General features: G+C 37.9%; 1 pseudogene; it reads right to left on the bottom strand.

The window, feature by feature from the left end:
• Positions 1–9,847: 9,847 nt before the first annotated feature.
• On the bottom strand, positions 9,848–17,852 carry LOC101440406 (annexin A2 pseudogene; annotated as a pseudogene).
• Positions 17,853–18,229: the final 377 nt, after the last annotated feature.

Here is an 18,229-nt window from a genome sequence, read left to right as displayed (position 1 = left end):
GATTGTGACAGCACTAGCACTCATGTTTGTGCTATAATCATTTCTCCCCCCCCCCACCGCCCCAAAATTAGACAATAAAAATGCTCTCCTGGGAAGCAGATGTGGCTTAACTGATAGGGCATCCGCCTACCACATGGAAAGCCCAGGGTTCAAACCTAGGACCTCCTGGCCCAAGTGGTGAGCTGGCCCATGTGCAGTGCTGATGTGCTGCTTATGCACACAAGGAGTACTGTGCCCTGAAGGGGTGTCCCCCACTTAAGGGAGCCCTACACACAAGGAGTATGCCCTGCAAGGAAAGCCGCCCTGCACAAAAAAAAAGAAGTGCAGCCTGCCCAGGAGTGGCACTGCACACACAGAGAGCTGATGCCACAAGATGACACAACAGAAAAAGAGACACAGATTCCTGGTACTGCTGACAAGAATATAAGTGGACACAGAAGAACACACAGCAACTGGACAGAGAGAGCAGACAACTGGGGGGGAGGGGTGGGAAGGGAAGAGAAATAAATAAAAAATAAATCTTAAAAAAAAAAGTGCTCTCCTAAACCAAATTTAGTTTCCAAACATTGATCAAAAACCAAAAAATGCAAGTAAGCACCAAAGATTAATGTAATACTCTACTTTGTTGGTGCAGTGTATGAGCTTTGTGACCAATTTGGCTGATTAAAATACAGGCAGATGCTTTCTAACTACCAACGTAACAAGCAACATTTGTACAAACCCTGATTCATATTATTCCATCTGATTCTGCCAACAACCCTGTGAATTAATAGGAGAGTTATAATGATGATTATTTCCGTGTTAGGAATGAGGAATGGTCTAAAAGTGGTTAAATAACTTAGTTTAAGATTACACACTGTTTATATTGGCAGAAATAGGATTAGTTTGTGAATTTATTTGAAATGATGATGTGATAAGTGATAACTTGTTAAATATAAAATATTAAATGATTATTATATTAAATATTAAATGATTAAAATATTTACTAAAACTTTTCGAAATGAAAGCAGGAGAAACATTCCTTTTCTTCTCCCTAATATTTGTTTTAGTTAACAGCAGTGGTAAACCTGGCATGGTGATTTTCTGGTTGACATGGGGTGAGGGCTTAGCCATCTCCAAACTATACTTACATCTTTCTTTTTCATTATTATCCTTAAGGAAACTACCTGGATGAGCATTGTAATTAAGAAAAATAAATGGTCATGTAGAAACAGGAAAGATTCTAAATGAGGCATTACAACAGGAGCTAGGGACTGGGAGAAAGCAACATATTTTACTAAGATCAGGAAAATAACCTTTTCCCCAGTCAAAACTGCAGTCCAGGGGAGGGAAAGGAACGATTCTGGGAGGAACCCAGTCACATACAGCATACAGCAACTAGATCATATTGGGGGATGCTATCACTTAAGCAGCCTTTGCTTCAGAATGTTACAAGTACTGCTAGAAGGAGTCAAGACCCTGCTTTAGATCATTGTGAAAAGAATGTATGTACAAGAAAATGACTGTACAAAAATCACAAAACTTTTTTGAGAGGTTTTATTATATTTCATAATAATGATTTTTAGAAATATTTAATAAAATGATATTTTTAAGACTATAGTATCTATAAATAAAAAAGGATATAAAGGTTGGAGTGAATGTTAATATGGGAAGCCAACTCATGGCCAGGATAATGGGAAAACCTTGCAGAGGAAAAGATTATATTCAATAGAAAAAGCTGTGTGTATATAGACAGAGAGAAAAGCCAGAGAAAAATGTAAAAGTTACACTTACCATGAAAAGTGTAAAAGTTTCTTGCCAAAAAGAGTGGCTAAATCTCTACAAGGTAATTTAAATTTTGTTGTCTCCCACTAACAGAATTGAATTTTGGCAGCTTTTAAGCAAATTTGGCGTTCAGAAAATATTGTTTTGTGATAAATGGACGAGTTAGCTAATGCTATGATTTTTTTGTGATGCTTTCAAGAACAGCTTTGATTTTGGATAATATACAAATGCAAGGTTTAGAGATGGTTAAAATTATTAGTCCCAGTTCCATTTTCCCTGTCGTCTTCTTTTGCTCCTGTAGTTATATCTACCTATATCTACTTTAAGAGCCCATTTCAGCTCATGAGCCAGGTCTCAGACAGACAAAGTGTCTCATCAGCCCCAATGCATTGGAATGATATAGACCTCTGACTGAAGGTGTAGGGTGCCAAGTAAGGGCACTAGAGTATAGCATAGACTTAAAGCTGTGCCATTCCCATATCTCCCATATGTTTTCCCAGCCTATAGAACTAGGCTTCTCCTTTGGTTTTATTTCCTAATCAAGACTAGTACTTATCCCAAACATACCTCCATCCAACTTGGAGAAGGTATAAGCTTTATTCTGAAAAGTTTTCACTAGTCCTGGTTCTGACTAGATCTTGGTTCACTGGTTAGGGTTCTGCTATCCCAAACTACTAAGTTTCTTCATATATCACCACTCTCTGGGCTTAGTGGAATAATAATATCCTTCCTCCAGCTAAACCACATCTGAACTTCATCTTCCTTTGGACAGTAAACAGGGGATTACCTTGTCAGGGTCAGCCTCTGTGTGTAATTTTGTTTCCTTAGTCCCTGCCATGCTTAGTCATGTGTGGTCTCAATTTCATCCTTTTCCTCACCAACCAGCACTGCTGAGTTCTTCACACGTCTTCATCCCCTCACCTACTCCTATTATGGCATTGAAGACTGACTGACTTTAAGGAACAAAATCACAAGGCCAACAGAAGTTAAAACATTGTTTGGAGAGAATACCTTAGTTAGAGCTATCACTTCCATTTAATTCTCATTTTACTTTTCCTCTGATTAGTATTTGTCTTAGTTTTCCACTGCTAAAGCAAATACTATACAATGGGTTGGTGTAAACAATGAGAATTTATTGGCTCATGGTTTTGAGGCTAGAAGTCCAAAATTGAGGAGTCAGCAAGGAGATGCTTTCTCCCAGAAGACTGTGTTGTTCTGGGCCTGGTTGCTGACGAGCTCGGGTCCTTGGCTTTTCTATCACATGGCAATGCACATGGCAGCATTTTCTCCTTTCTTTTCCCCTCCCCTCCCTTCCTCCTCCCCTCCTCCCTTCTCCTCATCTCTCCTTTCTGATTTCATTCTGCTTATAAAAGACTCCAGTAATCCAGATAAAAGCCAAACCTCATTCAGCTAAACCATACGTTAACTAAAGTAACACTTCAGAAGATCCCATTCAATATGGGTCCACATCCACCAGAATGCAGACCAAGAAGAGTCCAAACTGGGGTACACAATTCAGTCCTCTACAGTATTATGCCACTTTTCATTCTCCTTTTTTCCTTTCTTGCTCAAGTTATTTAACCATTCTGAACTTTAGTTGGCTATTCTGTACAATGAGGCAGTAATACCTACATAATGAAGATTAAATATAATGATATCTGTAATGCACTTACCACAATGTCTAGCATATAGAAACCATTTAAAAAAATTATTGTTAGTCATTACTTTCCAATCCAACATAAACAGTGATGATCAAATTTTGAAAATATCAGGTCCCAAGCTATACCCTAGCTTTAAAAGACCAAGATCCATTGAGCTCTGTTGGTAACCCTGAGGCAAAATATTATTTGAATTTACTCTAGACCTTATTTTTTCTTGGTTTTACCAATTGTATTGGACATTTATGGTATATTGGCTGTCCTGAATCTGTTTACACTTTTCTAGTAGAATCCAGACTTTCTTTCCATGAATTTTCTCCTCCCCACTCTATTCAGTGACAGGGGCTCTACCTTCCTGTAGGTATGGTATGAGATGAGGAAGGTATAATGGGGATACATGGTCTAAACAATTCTAATTGGGTGCTTGCTCCCTGGAATTTGAAACTTGAACAAAGCCACGTGAAGACTACAAAGTACTCCATCCCAAGAGCAGCATGCTGACTAGATAGTTCCCGTCATATAGAACAGTGGCTCTGACCCTGTTCCAAACTCCTGGAACATTTTGAATTCTGCCCAGACCAGGTCATCCAGCTTTCTGTAAATTCTGTAAGACTCGCAATTGCCTTGGCTCCTCTATCACATGACAGCTGTCTGCTGGTCTCTCCCTTCTCTTCCAGGTTTCATTGATTTTAGGTTCTTATTTTGGTGGCTTTCCCTCTCTCATTCTGAATTTCATTCTCTTATAAAGGACTCCAGTAATAGAATTAAGACCCATCCTGATTGAGGTGGGCCACACCTTAATTGAAGTAACCTCAACAAAAGGTTCTACCTGCAATAGGTTACAATCACAAGAATGGATTAGATTTAAGAACATGTTTTTCTGTGGTGCAAACAGCTTCAAAATATCACACTAAAATAGATTTCTATTGTTTGCATTTAAAGAATCCTGAACATTAGGAAGTTTATTCTTGGCATTTGGGTTCAGCTTGCTCCTGTGAATATCCATTCTTTGTGTGGCCTGGCTCCGCGTCCACAGAACACTTGAATTCAAAGCTGTAGTTCAACTCTGCTTCATTCACTTCTTTGGCTTCACCCTACCATAATCTCTTCAATTGTCCTAGTGCTATGAAGCTCCCAGGCTTCAGGCTTGTGTTTTCCAAATTGACAAAACTGGTCACAGCCTGCCAAAGCTTTGTATTTTAGTGCAGCTGCCTCCTGTCACCAGGCAGCCCTACCTCTCTTCTTGCTGAAACTCTGCCAGTTGCAAACCTAAACCTTTGGACTGTGACTTAATGCTTTGTGTTCTCTCAGCCTGTGTGACCTAATGAAACTGAGAACAAACTTCAACGAATTACCAATACTTGCTGCTGCTTTCTAGAATGGTTACTTTGATATCTATTAGTAAATATTTGCCAGTTTATATTCATAGTAAGAAATCCATTATAATCCTGTATGTCATCCCTTTTACACATATTACCCATGCTTTTCTGCTCTGGAGATTCATATCAGTAAAAAGAAATCAACTTGTTTTCTTTAGAATAAATTCTCCTTGCCAAAGTTACTATGGTTATTTGGTCCTTGATGACAGGATAGCACTTGTTTTTGCAAGCTGCCTAATCAACTCAGTCCTAGATTTAAATATTAAAGAGAATTAAGTTATGGAATGTTTGGGCTACAAACCAAAGCTGCAGTCCTCAGCTTCCTTCTACACACCTTTAAACCGGACATCGTTATCTCACTGGAAATCTAAGTTATTTCCTGTCATAGTGATGTTGAACAGGCTATTCCACAGAGTCATGGTCAAGGTTCAAAAAAAGAAAATAGAAACTGGTTTTAGAATTCCTTTTCAGATACCAGAAAACCCAATTGTCTATGATTAAGTGCTAATACACATTATTGTTATTATTATTATTTAACTCAGTAGACAAAAACACTGTCTGAATCCAATCATTGTCTATCAGATATTAGGATGATGATTCATAAATAAGAGGAAAGAATGATTTTATCCTGCATATGCAAAATGACCTTTAAATTGATTACAATTCCAAGTGATGTTTAAATATAGTAATTTGACTGCATATCCCTAATAGCATATACTCTAAGGATAGAAAGAATTGTAATTTTTAAGCCTTTAGTTAATCATATTATTCATGTTAGTGTTAATATTGTTTTTCTGATATTCGTATGTGTATAATATGCATTAAAGCAAAATGAATAATTACAAGATATTCTAATTCAGCCATCCCCTATGTAAATACAGATGAAAAAAAAAAAGACTTAGTAAACAAACTGCAATCCTGAATTTGAATAGGACTTAACAGCACAAAGTATTTTATATAGATTTTTCCTAGCTCAGTCCACTGAAAAGGTCAACTCAATTGCAATGAGTATCTATAGCCTTCACACATCATGTCTTCCTTTGGAAGAAAGTAGAATATGGCACCACACTAGTTTTCTATTGCTGCAGTAACAAATTACCACAAATTCAGTGTCTTAAAAAAATATAAATGTGTTGTCTTACAGTTCTGGAAGTCAGAAGTCTAAAATGGGTCTCACTGGGGGGCTGAAATCAATATGCTGGCAGGGATGTGCTCCTACTGGAGGCTCTAGACAAAAATCCATTTCCTTGCCTTTTCCAGCTTCTAGAGACAGCCTATAGTCCCTGGCTCCTGGCCTCCTTCCATCTTCAAAGCCAGCCTGACATCAGTCTAACCTTTGCTTCCATCATATCTCCTTCTCTGACTCTCACATTCTCCTATCTCAGTCTTTCATTTAGGACTCCAGTGATTACATTGATCCCTTCCAGATATTCAGAATAACTCCCCATTTCAACATCCTTAACTTAATCACACCTGCAAAATCCCTTTTGCTATATGAGGTAATACAGCCACAAGTTTGGGGATTAAAGCATGGACATCTTTTTTGGGGGGGGGGAGGGGCGGGGCATTATTCTGCCTACCAGAGGCACCAAGTCAAATAGAAGTGGTTTCTTTCTTTAAAAGGAGATAGAGGCTAATCTAACCTCAGTTCCTGAGATAAGGACCCAAGCCTATAAATGTCACAACTAGCTCTTAGAATAATTTTATCAGTATTAAATATGAGCCTGTGTAATGATAAATGGGATGGAGTGAAACTAACAACCACTGAGTTGCCACTAGGTGTTAGGCACTTTTCTACAAAACATCTCTCGGGAAGCGGACTTGGCCCAGTGGATAGGGTGTCTTTCTACCACATGGGAAGCCTGCGGTTCAAACCCCGGGCCTCACTGACTTGTGTGGAACTGGCCCACACAGCAGTGCTGATGCACGCAAGGAGTGCCCTGCCATACAGGGGTGCCCCCCACATAGGGGAGCCCCATGCGCAAGGAGTGCGCCCCATAAGGAGAGTCGCCCAGCACGAAAGAAAGTCCAGCCTGCCCAGGAATGGCACCGCACACACGGAGAGTTGACACAGCAAGATGATGCAACAAAAAGAAACCCAGATTCCCATGCTGCTGACAACAACAGAAGCGAACAAAAAGAAGAACATGCAGCAAATGGACACAGAGAACAGACAACTGGGGCATGGGGTGGAAGAAGAGAGAAATAAATAATTAAAAAAATAAATCTTATAAAACATCTCTCTTACTTATCATAGATAGGTATCATTTTCCCCTTTTCATAGATAAGAAAATTAAGACTCAGCATTTTAGCAAAGGGTTCAGGACAGTCAGCTAGTAAATGGCAGAGCTAGGGTTTGAATCCAGATATGTCTGGCTTTTCATGATGTAGTAGGAGAGATGAATAAGGAAACCATGGAGTGTACTATCAGAGGGATTAGTCATTACTCATTGTCTCCATGTTGAACCAGTTTAGGTAAAGGAAGGAAAGGAAGAAGGAAACAAGGAGGGACAGATGAACAGAGAGAAGAAGGGATGTTAAATCAGATGCCAAGTTGAATTAGAACAACTTCAAATACATATGTTGAGGGGTGGAGAAGGACAGACTGAAGGAAAATTCTGAGACCTTCGCCTAGAGCACAGCTTCAAGAATTATGGCACTCACTTCCAGGAAAAAGCACCAGTCAGAAAATTACTACAGTCTGCAGTACCATAATTTTTTTTTAGGAGGTACCAGGGATTGAACCCAGGACCTTCTACATGGGAAGCAGGTGCTCAACCACTTGAGCTACATCTACTCTCCAGTCCCATACTTTTTAATACTCCTCTTTCAAATTCAAGATCCAATAATATGTTCTTTAAACCAAAGAACCAGACTTACTTGGGTACAATTGGCTTAGTTATATGTATATATATATATATATTGGTCTTTCATACATCTATATACAAGTAGTTTTAATTATTTTTAGTAGACTTCCTCCAACTGCTAACGCTTATAACTCTCAAGTCTTTCAACTAGTTTATCTAAGAGGTTTCAATAGGAAGGAGCATTATTTGAAATTAGATAGTTTCTTTTCTAACTTGTTGTAATTAGGTTAAACTATAATAAGATGTCAGTCTAAGTAATGGATCTGCCATTAGTTAGCAAGAGAGGTATTTAAGAGTCTAACCATAAACTGCTTGAACACATAATATTTATTAAAAGTGAATTTGAAAAAAATATTATGTTTTTGGAGAATTTTCTAAAAAACATGCAGTTGCTCTATTTCTACAAAAACTCCCAAAAATAAAAGATAAAAAATCTCCCAAAACTATTGAGTCAGCCAAAGGGGTGTGATGCAAAGTACCAGAAATCTATTGGCTTTTATAAAGAGTATCTATTTGGGGTAAAAGCTTATAGTTACAAAGCCCTAAGTGTCCACCTCAATGTACCATAAGTGGTACTTCTGCACCAAATATCTGTTGCCACATGTTGAAACAAGGCAGCAGGTGATGTCTGTGAGGGTTCAGCATTCCTCTTCCTCCTAAAGTTCCATGGTCCCAGCTTCTTCTGATCACAGGTGGAGGCTGGCATAAGGCTCATCTCACAGGGCTTTTCACCTGCAAACTATCAGGCTCATCTCTCTTCCTGGGGCCTCTCCTTTGTCTATGGAGCTGTCTCTCTTCCTCTGTGTTCTTCTTCTCTGGGTATTACTTCTGTCTTCTTGATTGAGCATCCATTTACATAGCCTACCAAGGGGCAGGGACTCAACCCTGCATGCCCTAATAACACGGTCGAATCAAAGCCTTAATCTTGATTTAATAAAGTAAAAGTGAAACCTCTGAATTTAATACAATCAAAGGGATAACACACTCAGAGGAACAGACTAGTTTACAAACATAATCAGTATCTCTTTTTGGAATCTATAAATAATATCAAACTGCTGCAACTATCCTAGGATTCAGTCAGATACATCTGACCCATATTTTTTTGTGTCTACTCCACTGCCCCAAGAAACACACCTTGCATAGAATTGCTTTTAACAAAGAGTGCTTTTCCATTATAATTGCCCACATTGAGGGACACTATAAGGAACAGCTTTATGAAACTCATTATAGTAATTACTGTAGGAATATTTTTAAGGATGATATTTACTATATTATACCATATCTTCTACATGAGACCCAAAGAACAAATTTAAGTTACAATGTCAGGAAAACCTGTTTCTTTTAAATAACTGCTTTGTTTTAATCTTATAGATGCCATAAATTATTTAACTACTATATTTACTTCTGGTGCTGCTGCTTGGAAACCTGGAATCAACTTCGTAATCTACCTTTTGGTAGTCGATGTACATTATGACATGGATTTTGATTAACCAGTCCTGGTATAATCTTGTATTATCTAGTCTTATCTCCCCCCTTTTATTTTTATCTTGTTACCGTGTATGTGTTTTGTAAACTGACTTGATTCCTTTTGATAATGAAACAGAGAAGAGAAAATACGTGAAAAATATTGTTTCTTTTTGTCTGTTTATTTACTACAGGTCATGAAAATTATTTATGAATGTGGAGAGTATATATGGATTGGTCTGACCAAAATGTGACACACCTGAATTCCACATTAAGTATTCCTGAGGGGAATCTCCAGGAAAATGCATTCATCTTCCTTAGCAGCTAAAACTGATGTATAAAGAGACCAGTATGACAGGTAATTGGGAGAAATGTGCTATTAAACTAGTGTTATGGTCAGAGAAAACAAACTAATTTTTTTTGTTGTTTCTAGAATAAAAATCCACTTTATTCATCTGTTTATGACACAGTACACAAGAGGCAAAGTATTTGATATCATAGATATAATTTTCAACTCTTTGTAATGTTCATTTCTTTGCCTAATAGGTGAGACTAAATCTGAAAGCCAGGCAATGCTTAGGCAACAAAAATACAGTTATGGGGAGCCCATCATCCTCACAGGGATGGGCACAAGGGGACAGTTAGTCATGAGCTGATTTTCTAGAACTGTTAGCTGGAAGCACAGTGGGCACAGTGTCTGGACACTCGTGCTGTCTTAAGACTTCATCATCTCTACCACCTCTATCACTTTCTGGTAGTCACCCTTGATGTCTTGCTGGATTTAGTAGTTCAGGGACTTGCCATATTTTCTCTTGAATTCAGACCTAATTTTCAGCATCTGCACCAAAGGAAACCATATCTTAATCAGGACCTTATCACATGTCCCCTTGTCCTTCATGGAGTCATATAGTCAATCAGCAAAATACAGGGGCTTGTTCTGAATACACTGGACCAGGTTCAGGAAAGCATTTTTCCAGGTCACCTTTGACCTCCTTCTTGATGTTCTCCAATATGTCAGGGATTGCAGCTCTTGTACCTTTCCAATACTTCCTGGAAATGGCATACATTCTGTTCGGCCATTGCTGATCCACTTGGGAACATCAGTTCATTTCCTCTTCGCTACCGTTATAGAGCTCCTAGGCATCTTATCAATCATTCATAATCAATGATAAAGTTATCCTCTGGTCTTTTACCCTTTGTGAGGGCAACTATCAGTGTGCGCAAGTCACTAAATGTGTCAGCAACAATGTCCTTCTCCAGGTTATTTTTGTACATTTCCTTATAGACTGTTTATTTCCTGCAGCTCCTTGTTGGTTGAGCTGATGATCAACCTGGGGGAGGCCACATCATTTCCCAGCCCTTTTATGAAGGCTCTCAGCTGGGAGCTTGGAAGCATCATTCAGAACACATGTTTTCAATAGGCCCCAATCACTGTCTCCAGGTAAGCCAGATAAAGCTGACTTCAGTGCTGATGCAAGTTCCTTTTTGGTCTCTTTCTGGTAGGTGTAGGTAATATCCTGTCTCTCTGCTCATTGCTGCAGTTGGCTAAATGTTGACAATGGTGACCTCATCTACACGTTTGGTCTTGATGTACATTTTAATGTTCAAAACATCCCACTCAGCATTAAAATCAGTATATGTTTTGACACATATGCTGAGCTCACAGAGAATTTCATGAATGGTAGTCAGTTTGAAAGAAACTGGGCTGGGTGCCAAGAGCTGCAAGCATCCACAGATACAGAGCCAACAAACAATATTTTCAAATATAAGCCCAAACTCCAGAGGAGCAAGGGCAGGCAATCATTTACCCATGGGTAGTTTCTATATATTGCTCCAAAATATATAATAGCAGAAATTTATTTATTTGGCAATGATTAATAACCTCCTGAGCAATATCAAGTAAAACAATCCCTAGTAACTGAAAAAAAAATGCAAATATAAAGTAACTGTCAACTTATTACACTTTGAATAAGTGCATTAATAATAATAACAATGATACTACTTAACATTTCTTAAGTGCCAGGCAATGTTCAAGGTATTTTTCCTGCCTTGTCTCATTTAATTTTCAGAACCCCAGTAAGTGGGTACTTTCATTTATTTATTTATTTAGGAGGTACTGGGGGTGGAACTCAGGACCTCATACATGGGAAGCAGCCGATCAACCACTTGAACTACATCTGTTCCCCTAGGTACTTTTATTAAGTCCATTTTACAAATGCGAAATGTGAAGGAAAGCCACTGAAGGATTTAAGAGCTTGACAAAATCTGATTTACTTCTGAAGATCTATCTAGCTGCTATGAAGAGATTAGAGTGTAGGGCAATCAATTAGGAGGCTACTGCAGTAGTACATACCCAGTTCGGCTAGGACTAGAGATAACAGAAGTGCCAAAAGGTGTTGGATTTAGAATGTATTTGTTTGTGCTATGGCATACCTCTTTTCTTTCTCAAAGTCAATTGTCATGTGTCTGATCACATGTTAAGTGATCAGAATTTGAATTTCCCTTGTTATTTCAGTTCATGCTGAGGGTGAAGCCAGGGCCTTTTGTTGGACAACTTGATGTTACCCATCTAGGCTGCCTTCCCACAGAGGGGTGTGATTTTATTAGAGGAAAGTAAAGAAAATTGTTACCCTTCCTCATTCTGTTCCCTTTTGGTGAGTGTCACCATCACATCAGTTCTCTGAATGGACCATTGTACCCACTATGTTGGGGAACATGAGAGAACAGAATTTAGGGAGCAGAAAAGCTTGGAAATGTATTGCGATTTTAAGATATCTTAGTTCTTTCTTTTTCTTTTTCTTTTTCTTTTTTTTCCATTAGAGAGTTGTGGGTTTACAGAAAAATCGTGCATAAAATTCAAGTTTCCTATATACCACCCTATTATTAACACCTTGCATTTGTGTGGCACATGTCTTACAATTGATGAAAGCACGTTTTTATAACTATACTATTAACCTATAGCCCATGGTTTAACTTAGGGTTCACTATTTGTGTTGTGCAGTTCCATGGATTTTTTTAAAGTGTTGATTCTAGTAACAGACATACAACCTAAAATTTCCCCTTTTAAGCACTTAATATTTCTTAACTTTTCCCAGCTATATGCCTTCACTACTTAATACAGAGCTTTCATGTATAAATAACAACCATGGGATTCTAATAGCTTTGAAAGTTTAGGTGAAAATGTAAGAATCAGCATAAATCTTTGCTAGGTCTCCAGCCTAAGGAGCATAACTTAAATGCATTTATTATGAGTTACCAAGTACTTATTCCCATAAAACAAAATGTTTCAAAATGACATAGCATGATGTAGACATTCCTGTCCCACCAAAGTCCTAATTCATGCCTTCTTCTTGCCTCAAGCATCTTTTCTTCCTTATGATCTCCTCTTTGTGGTCTCAGTAATATGGGTTTTCCATATGCATCCCTGCTGTCTGCAAGTAGACTGTATGTTTCAAGGATTCTCAAATTTTGCATCTGGCTAGCCTAGTCCCAGGCCAGTAAGTCCTGAACCAAGTTCCAAGGTAGGGTAGGACAGGCCTAATGTGTGTCTTTGGCACAATTACTCATCTTTCTTTTTTTTTTTTAAAGATTTATTTATTTCTCTCCCCTTCCTACCCCCGTTGTCTGTTCTCTGTGTCTATTTGCTGCGTGTTCTTTGTCCGCTTCTGTTGTTATCAGTGGCACGGGAATCTGTGTTTCTTTTTGTTGCGTCATCTTGTTGTGTCAGCTCTCCATGTGTGCGGTGCCATTCCTGGGCAGGCTGCACTTTCTTTCGTGCTGGGCAGCTCTCCTTACGGGGCGCACTCCTTGCGCGTGGGGCTCCCTTACACGGGGGACACCCCTGCGTGGCAGGGCACTCCTTGTGCGCATCAGCACTGCGCATGGGCCAGCTCCACATGGGTCGAGGAGGCCCAGGGTTTGAACCGCGGACCTCCCATGTGGTAGACGGACACCCTAACCACTGGGCCACGTTCGCCACTCATCTTTCTTTTGATATTCCGGTTTCTCCTTATGGGCATTTCACTACTTAAGTACTTGTTGCCATCTAATAGGTCCCTGTTTGCTTAGTATTACATTACCCATTGCTAGAACAGCAATCCATGTGCTCCGCTTCTCTCACACCCAAATTTCCCAATCCAAATCGATTTAGTCAGTATTGTGAACAGAGCACTTTTCCTTCTGAAACATAACATAGTAGAAGGTATTCTGAGGTAAGAGCTGGAAGACCTGGTTTATTATCAGTTGCACCACTGGTATGTGACCTTGGACAAGATATTAAATTTATTTGAGCCTCAGTTACCACACCTGTAAAATGTGATAATAAATCCTGCTGCATAGGATTACTGTAAATGTCAAATGACACCAATCATGTTGAGAGCTTTCTAAAAGATATAAGAATATCTTCTTGTAGCTGTGATTTGCATTTCCCTAATAACTTAGTGATATTGAACATTTTTTCATGTGCTTTTTTACCATTTATATTTCTGCTTTGAAGAAATGTCTAAGTCTTTTGCCCATTTTTTAATTGGATAACTTGCTTTTTTATTGTTGAGTTGTATGATCTCGTTATATAATACGGAAATCAAACCATTATCAGATATGTGGTTTCTAAATATTTTCTCCCATTGAGCAGTCTGCATTTTCACCTTCTTGACAAAGTCTTTTAAAGCACAAAAGTATTTAAGTTTAAATTTATCCATTTTTTTCTTTCATTGCTTATGCTTTCAATGTAATGTTTAAGAATTCACCACCTACCACCAGGTCTTGAAGATGTTTCCCTACATTTTCTTCCAGGAGCTTTATGGCTCTAGCTTTTATATGTAGGTCCTTGATCCATTTTGAGTTAATTTTTGTATAAGGTGTGAGGTAGAGGTCCTCTTTCTTTCTTTTGAATATGGATATCCAATTCCTCCAGAACCATTTGTTGAATATACTTTTCTGCCCCAGCTGGGTGGTTTTGACATGCTTTTCAAAAATCACTAACCATAGATGTGAAGGTCTATTTCTGAAACATCAGTTTGGTTCCATCGGTCTATATGTCTATCTTTATGCCAGTACCATCTGTTTTTACTGCTGTGGCTAGGTAATAATATGATTTTAAAGTCCAGAAGTGAGATTCCTCCAACTTCATCTTTCCTTTTAAAGATGTTTCTGGCTATTTGGGATCCGTAAACCAATCCAAATAAATTTTATGTGTTTTCCATTTCTGCTAAAAAGACTTGGAATTTTTATCAGGATTGCATTGAATCTGTATAAGAACTTGTGTAGAATTGACATCTAAATGATATTTAGTCTTTCAGTCTATGTACATGGAATGTTCTATTTATTTAGGTCTTCTTTGATTTCTTTTAGCAGTGCATTGTAGTTTTCTGAATTCAAGTGCTTTACGTGCTTGGTTTGGTTTATTACTAAATATTTGATTCTTTTAGTTGCTATTATAAATGCAGGTTTTTTCCTGACTTCCTCATCAGATTACTCATTTCTAGTGTATAGAAACCCTACTGATTTTTGCATATTGATCTTGTATCCTGCCACTCTGCTGAATTCATTTATTAGCTTTAGTAACTTTGTTGTAGATTTCTCAGGACTTTCTAGGTATAGGATCATATCATCTGCCAGTAGTAATGGATTTACTTCTTCCTGTCCAATTTGGACACCTTTTATTTCTTTTTCTTATCTATGATTGTTCTAGCTAGAACCTCTAGCACCGTATGGAATAACAATGGTGGCAGTGGTTATCTTTGTCTTATTCCCAATCTCAACAGGAAAGCTTTTGGTCTTTATCATTGAGAATAATGTTAGCTGTGGTTTTTTTAAATATGCCCTTTATCATGTTGATGAAGTTTCCTTCAATTCTTATCTTTTGGCGTGTTTTTTTAATCAAGAAAGGATACTGTACTTTGTCAAAAGCCTTTTCTGCATCAATTAAAATGATCTTGTGATTTTTCTTTTTTGACTCATTAATGTACTGTATTACACTGATTCCTTTTCTTGTATTGAACCACCCTTGCCTGCCTGGTATAAAGCCACTTGATCATGAGAAATAATTGTTTGTGTAGTTGGATTCAATTAGCAAGTGTTTTTTTTTTTTTGAGGATTTTTGTATCCATATTCATTAGGGAAATGGGCCTCTAATTTTCTTCTTTCATAGTATCTTTATTTGGCTTTGGTATTAGGATGATATTGGCTTCATAGAATGAGTTTGGTAGCATTCCTTCCTATTCAATTTTTTGGAAGAGTTTGATTAAGATTGGCATAAAGTCTTCTTTGAATACTTGGTAGAATTCACCTGTGAAGCCATCTGGTCCTGGTTTTTTCATTGTGGGTAGTTGTTTGATGACTGTTTTAATCTCTACTTATGATTGGCTTGTTGGGGTCTTCTGTTTCTTCCAGGATCCATGTAGATTGTTCATTTGTTCCTAGGAATTTTTCCATTTCATCTATATTGTCTAGTTTATTGGTGTTCAGTTGTTCCTCTTTTGATCTATTTCATTTCTGTGGGATCAGTAGTAATGTCTCCATTTTTAATTCTGATTTTATTTATTTGAATCTTCTCTCTTTTTGTCTTTATCAGTCTAGCTAAGGTTTTGTTAATTTTTTTAATCTTGAAAAACCAACTTTTGGTTTTGTTAATTCTCTCTTTTGTCTTTTTTGTTCTCAATTTCATTTATTTCTGCTTTGATTTTTATTCAAATTCTTCAGCTTACTTTGAGAATAGTTTGCTGTTCTTTTTCTTGTTCCTCCAGCTGTGTAGTAAGGTCATTGATTTTAGCTCTTTCTTCATTTTTAATGTGAACATTGACAGCTATAAATTTCCCTCTCAGCACTGCCTTCCCTCCATCTATAGATTCTGATAAGTTGTGTTCTTGTTTTCATTCATCTCGAGATAATTATTTCTTTTGCAATTTCTTCTTTGACTCACTGACTGTTTAAGTGTGTGTTATTTAATCTCCATGTATTTGTGAATTTCTCCCTTTTCTGCCTGTTGATTGATTTACAGCTTCATTCCATTATGGTTAGAGAAGTGCTTTGCATGATTTTGATCTTTTTAAATTTATTGAGATCTGTTTTGTGACCCAACGTATGGTCTATCCTGGAGAAAGATCCATAAGCACTTTAGAAGAATGTATATCCTGCTGTTTGGGGAGAGGGAGTTGATGTTCCATACATGTCTATTAGGTTTAGTTCATTTAGTATGTTATTCAAGCTCTCTGTTTCTCTATTGACCCTCTGCTCAGATGTTCTATCTAATGATGAGAGTGGTATATTGAAGTTTCTAAATACTATTGTACAGACATTTATTCCTCCTTTAAGTTTTGCCAGTGCTTGCCTCATGTAATTTGGGCCATCCTAGTTAGGTGCATATACATTTATGATTGTTATTTCTTCCTGGTGAATTGCCCTTTTTATTAATATACAATGTCCTTCCTTGTCTCTAGTAACAGCTTTGCTTTTAAAGGTTGTTTCAGTCAACACATGTATAGCTACTCCAGCTTTTTTGTTGTTATTGTTACTACATGCATGCACATCTTTTTCCAGCCTTTCACTTTCAATCTATTTGTGTCCTTGGGTCTAAGGTGAGTCTTGCAGACAGCATATAGATCGCTTATATTTTCTTTTCCATTCTGCCAGCCTGTTTTTTTGATTAGGGAATTTAATTCATTAACATTCAATGTCATTACTGTAAAGGCAGTTCTTCACCCAAATCAACCTTTTTGTTTTATCTGTCATATCTTATTTTCACCCCACTTTTATTTTTTCTTTTACTGATATAATCTTCATTTCTAGACTCTCTTCCAAGGCTCTCTCCTGTCTTTTCTTTTCAGCCTGTAGCACTACTTTTAGTATACCTGCAAAGCTGGTCTCCTGGTTACAAATTCTCTCAGTTTTTGATTGTCTGTGAATATTCTGAACTAGCCCTCATATTTGAAAGACAATCTTTTTTAAATTTTATTTCTCTTCCCTTTCCCCCAGTTGTCTGTTCTCTCTATGTCTATTTGCTGTGTGTTCTTCTTTGTCTGCTTCTGTTGTTGTCAGTGGCATGGCAATCTGTGTTTCTTTCATTGCATCATCTTGTTGCGTCAGCTCTCTATGTGTGTGGCACCATTCCTGGGCAGGCTGCACTTTCTTTCGCGCTGGGCAGCTCTGCTTGCAGGGTGCATTCCTTGTGCATGGGGCTCCCCTATGTGGGGGACACCCCTGAGTGGCACGGCACTCCTTGCACACACCAGCACTGCATGTGGGCCAGCTCCACACAGGTCAAGGAGGCCCGGGGTTTGAACCGCAGACCTCCCATGTGGTAGACAGATGCCTTAACCACTGGGCCAAGTCCACTTCCCTGAAAGGCAATCTTGATGGATATGAGATTCTTGACTAGAAGTTTTTCTCTTGTAGTATCTTAAATATACCATACTACTGCCTTCTTGTCTTCAGGGTTTATGATGATAAATTAGCACTTAACTTTATTGGGCACCCTTGTGTGTGATGAATTGCTTTTTTCTTGCAGCTCTCAGGATTCTCTCTTTATCTTTGGCAGTTGACATTTTTATTAGTATGTGTCTTGGAGTAGGTCTATTTAGATTTATTCATATGTGAGTATGTCGTGCTTCATGGACACAGATATCTATGTTCTTCAATAGTTTTGAGAAATTTTCTACCATTATTTCCTCAAATATTCCTTCTGCCACTTTTACCTCCTCCTCTTCTTCTGGGACATCCATGGCATGTAAGTGTGCATGTCACTTGACATCATTTAATTCCCTGAAACCCTGTTCATTTTTTCCCAATTCTTTTCTTTATCTGTTCTTTTGTATCTTTGCTTTCAGAGGCCATATCTTCAAGCTCACTGATCCTTTCTTCTGCCTTTTCAAATCTGCTGTTATATGCCACCAGTGTATTTTTATTTCATTTATTGTGCTTTTCGTTCTCATAAGATCTGCTATTTTTCTCTGTATGCTTTCAAATTCTTCTTTGTGCTCATCTAGCATCTTCTTAATATCCTTAAGCTCTTCAGCCATGTCATTGAATTTATTAAATAGATTTGTTTGAACATCTATGATTAGTCGTCTGAACTCCTTTTTGTCATCTGGAGGTTTAC

Source organism: Dasypus novemcinctus, chromosome 2 (genome assembly GCF_030445035.2).
Source record: "Dasypus novemcinctus isolate mDasNov1 chromosome 2, mDasNov1.1.hap2, whole genome shotgun sequence".
Taxonomy (NCBI): Eukaryota; Metazoa; Chordata; class Mammalia; order Cingulata; family Dasypodidae; genus Dasypus; species Dasypus novemcinctus.
Note: the sequence above shows the minus strand (reverse complement) of the source record. Positions and strands in the feature narration are given on the sequence as shown.